Genomic DNA, 5,120 nt, shown 5'->3' with positions numbered 1-5,120 from the left:
GAGCCGCATACGAATCACAGACACAAAGGACATGAGAGGAAGTTTCCTCCTCTGCAAGACATGCCCTGCACATAGGACTCTCACTGATACCAATCAAATGCAGATGTCTATTTAGCTGGCAGTAACCTAAAAGTAGGCCCGTAACCACCCTGATACTACTCTTAGAGAGCGAGAGCAACTCAGTTGCTCTTTTCTTAGAAGGTCCAGAGGAAAAATCCTTGGCCTGCCTTTGACCATCCATCTCAAGCCAAAGCTTGACCTGTCTCTAAGGCATTGTGCCATGAACATAGCTGCGAACCAGGCCATGGGTTATTGGAATAGCGTGTTCAGCACCCAAGAACCTAGCCTCCGCACCCTTCTGGCCAGACTGTCTGCCCTCTCATTACCATGATGCCCCCTATGACCAGGCACCCAGTAGAGTTGAACCCTATTATGGGTGCTCAGTACTGAAAGGAGATCCAAACAGCTACATGTAAGAACGAGCTTAGGATAAATATTAAATTGATTAAGAACCTTAAGGGCAGCCTGTCCGAGAAAATCTGAACAGTCTTGCCCCAATGATTCTTCTTAAGACAGAAGTCTACACAGAAGCAGTCTAAGCAGATGGCAGAAATCTCTGCCTGAAAAACCGTAGCAAAAACGCTGAGGCTCTCAAAGAAGCCAAACTTCTTAATCTGGCAGTTAACTCCACCCCCCCCCCCCCCCCCGCTGAGTGAGTCTTGGAGCCATCCGTGAACAATTTCAACCTTGGTTCCAAAAACTGTGTCACCAGTCCAGTCTAGGCGACTTGGAAAGTAAACACTAAACTGCTTTTCAAAGTGTAACTTTGCAGCCATGTTGTCAGAACCCATCAAAAAGATCGATAAAGGACCAGAATATTGCCGAAACAATTTGGTGTGGCTGCATTCCCAATAAGCAGACCTCCACCAACCAATGTAGTAACCGATAGGCACTCATAATTGCAACCTCCTGTAGGGGATTTTCTACTAAACCCAAGTCGCTATTCCTAGCCTAAAGAAAACCCGGCGACCAAACCTACATTCACTTCACTTACGTGGTCCTCCCTCTCGCGTAATTTTACTGGTGGGGTTAGCGAGGTTGAATAGGGTGTCTAGGGGTAAGCTTAAAATTAAATGATTGAGAGTTGCCATGAATAAAATTAACAAAAGAAAGTTTAATGATTATGAATAAAAAGACATTGACGCTTATGTTACAAAACAGAATATTACAAATAAAGTTCAGTAAATTTGGATACTTAATTTAAGGGTCCGGTTCAAGGTCCATACCGTCGGCGTTTAAGCCCGCAATCGTCCGCGGACCATACGGTCGCGTTTCAATCCGCACACCGCACACACTTAGCGACTTTTTGTCTCTCCGTAGATTCGCCTGTTTAGCACTCGGAGGTCATTTAGGCGCGAGTTAACTTAATTCACGTCGGTGACTCCCGGAATACGTCTGACCGACCGCCACTTGTGGCCCAGGAGGTTTTCGCTCCGGTCACTCTCGTGGTCTCAGTGTCTCCATGAGACCCGGTCAAGTCTTGCCAAAAGCGCGCCAACACCCCGGTTTTCTTCATGGCCTCGTGACGTGGTTTTCGGTGGCGCGAACTTCCACCCCAATCAACAGGCTCGAGATCAGTCAACCTGGCCGGACCCAACCAATCATCACGATGGCGACATGATGTTCGTTTCCATCTTTCAGTTCCCACAAGCGGGATTCCTCAAAGGGTCAGCCGTAGCGTCTCCAATAAATAACTGCTTAAAAGTAATGTCAAACCTGGCGCCATCCTGTCGCCAGGCATTCAAACAATAAATTTCTTAAAATATACAACAACGGAGAACTTCTCCGAACCAGATAATTGGCAACCCTCAATTCGGACTGGCAATAAACTCATAGGGAAGATAAACGGTTAAAGGGGACTCTCGACGGCATAATACAAAGAAGTTGGGGACTCGCTAATCCCAACAGTGAGAGAACGGAGAGAGAGAATAATAAAGGGAAAGGGAAAACCCAGGATACCTTTGGCCACAAGGTCACCTATGACGACCCCTTCCCAATGACCGTCCGTTGCGCGGTCACTTCAATTAGAACGATAGATCTATAAAGAGCTTCACTTGGGCCCCCTGTTGGTGACGTCCAGCATCGCCGCCAGAGTAGCCCAAAGCTATACTAACTAATAAATTTCTTGGAAAGAGACCATGTCGAATTTTGAAAACGTGGGAAAGAAATATATATTTAAGAATAAGACAAGGTGTTTAAAGGAACTGTAAATAACGAAACTATGGAATTTTAAATTGGTCGCTACACTCCTCTCGGTAGAATATTCAGGAGCGCCTCCAGAGAAGCGCTTTGGGGCCCTTCTCTTAGCTCCTGTAATGCTGACACAGGCCAGCCTTTGCGCAGTGCGTAATTCAGCATGAACTGACCCTCGGTCACCAAACCACTGCTGCATATGTCATAGTATAGATCCAATAAGACCCCAAGACTAGCTTATGGTACCGCTTACTCTCCAGAATAACATTTTAGCCTTCCTGATGCTAAGATCAAGATTAGGGCTTCCATGTTAACCTCATGTCTTAACTGATGGGGAGTCCCACTTGATGCTAACACGCCAAGAAAGCATCGGCGTGTGACTAGAAACTTTAGACTGGGACATTGACCTTCGGGACAAATTTTCTTTATAGAGTTCTTAGTTGAACCGAAAAAAAAGGTTCTTCGTCAGCCTCGATCGTAATTGTGTCGTTGTCAGAGCCCTCGTTCGTCGCTGCGATCTTCCATCATCTAGTGTTCTTCTGTGGACCATTTTTCGGATATCTTCGAATTCCGTTTCCGGAGATGACGACTCCGCGGTCGAAGTCGAATTATTATGTGATTTGTCGTTGTTGATTTTATTTCTTTGCAGTTGCTTAGTAAATAAATGATACGGTAAAATTTTGTAGTCATTCAACAAACGATATTTGGTAGTCGTTTAAATGTGAGATGTTGGTGGGGCCTACCAAGAAAGGTGAGTTTAACCGTTGCAGTCGCGATCAAAGGTTTCTAGCCGTTTTCTTTTGGCAGCCATTTTGTTTATATATAGGGTAGAGAATCGAGTGGGGGCTTTTTTTAAAAATACCTTCACGAAAATTATGCGTTAGAAAGAGGAAAACCCCTCCAAATTTTACTGCACGAAACAATGAATAAATCGTTCCTTAAATTTTTCGACTCATGATCACAGCCGGGAGTAGTGGCGTACTCCTGTAATCCCAAGCGTCTGGGAAGCAGAGTTTGTGGATGGCCGTGTGAGGACGACCACCAATCCCCCAACGGGTGGTCGGAATACTTATCTCACCCTGATTAATCAGTTATTGTGTGCTGGTGTCTAAGGCCTTGGGTCGACACCGATGTGTGTATCTAAAAAAAAAAGACTCATGATCATACTCAGAAACCCAATCTAGTTCCATTTTGAAAATCGGATTCGAACTTTTAAAGTTACTGCAAAAATAGTGACGACGAAAAACATGAAAACTAACTCTAATTTCATTTTTAAGTGAAACAAAAAAATGATGATGTTCTGGCCAAGCCGAACGAAACTAGTCGGATAAGTCGGATCAACTTCTTAAGCCTCGGCTTTTTAGTTAAAAGTTTTATACATGTGTAAATATAACAAAGTTTATTTTATTATTATTATCATCACACGTGGAACTACAGCCCTACATCAATTATAATTTATGTTGTTAATTAGTAAACATAAATAAACACCTGCGAAAATAATTTCAAAAATCAGGTTGGATTCTGCATCTGTGGCTACGTTCCGCAACAGTCAACGGGAAAAAACCCGATGGATTTGATATTTTCCACCGATGAGCTTTTTCGTTATAATGACGTCGTAAGTTGCTGAACGCTTTTATTCAGTCATCGGTGTCTTTTAAAATGCCGTAGCTTTTATAGTAGTTTTACGTCAGAAATGACGTCAGTCATCGCAAAATCCGGCTCTTCCAGCCGATGACTTCGGTGAGTAACCGATGACTATCGTGACGTCAAAACCGGAAACGCGACAAAGCGTACAGTAGGAAACCGATGTCACCGATTAGTAATCGGTGAGTCCGATGAGCTCTGCTGAACGTACCCTGTATCATTGTAATAAAATTTAACGCTTCATGAAAAAGACCTTCTGCTTTAGGAAAATATATTTAACATTTCTACTACGTATACATCTGTGCAAATAGATTGGATAAAGGGGAATGTGGTTTTGCACTTGCAGCGTATGTCTAGAAAACGCCCTTTTATTTAGTGATTTAAGTTAATAACCATAGAAACAAGTTGGCAAGCCAAAATATACCTCTCCTCGGAAGAATGGTCCCTAGTGGTATTAATTTCTCGACACGACCCCCAAAGATATCTCCGCAATTCAGAGTTATTTACGAAAAACGTATTCTCGGTTCAAACCCTGCCCGGTAAAAAATTTTAATTTTAATTTAAATAATTGAGACGAAACAATCGAGTTTAATTTATTCAGAATATTATAAATTAAGTAGTTACAACAGCGAGTTAGACTTACTAAAACAATGCACAATTGAATTTAACCCTTTTTACAGTACATGTTTATCAGTTGAATATAATACTAAGCAAATTTTAATGAAAGAAATATCTACAGATGGTATTTGTATTTTTCTCGCTTACGAAATACTTGCCGCATCTTTAACGCTCATTTTATTTCAACTTCCAGTTGACGTTGTGACACATACCGCATGAAAAAGACCAATGCCGTCCAATTTCCAATATCATATAATGACTCGCACACCCAAGAAATCATTGACTGCGTTAGAAATCGTAGATATCCAAATATCCACACCAAATATATTTACAAGAAGCAAAAACCTTACCATCAACAAAGCACAGAGAGCCACTTGACTAACCGCCAGCTCTTAAAGCAATTAACGTTAAATTATCTCCTTTGAATTAACACAACTATATATTGGTCGTTAAAAATACCCGTAAATAAATAACAAAAAAACTAACAAAGTGGACCACCCACAGGGTCTACCTTTTAACCCTCTTATCTCGGCTGACTGCGCTAAAACAAGATTTAACCTTTAAAAAAAACCAGATTAGGCCTTCATAAATTCATTAATAAAAAA

Source organism: Leiobunum rupestre, chromosome 11, assembly GCF_980474605.1.
Source record: "Leiobunum rupestre chromosome 11, qqLeiRupe1.1.hap1, whole genome shotgun sequence".
NCBI classification, from domain to species: domain Eukaryota; kingdom Metazoa; phylum Arthropoda; class Arachnida; order Opiliones; family Sclerosomatidae; genus Leiobunum; species Leiobunum rupestre.
The sequence above is the reverse complement of the archived record's forward strand: the minus strand, read 5'-3'. Positions refer to the sequence as shown.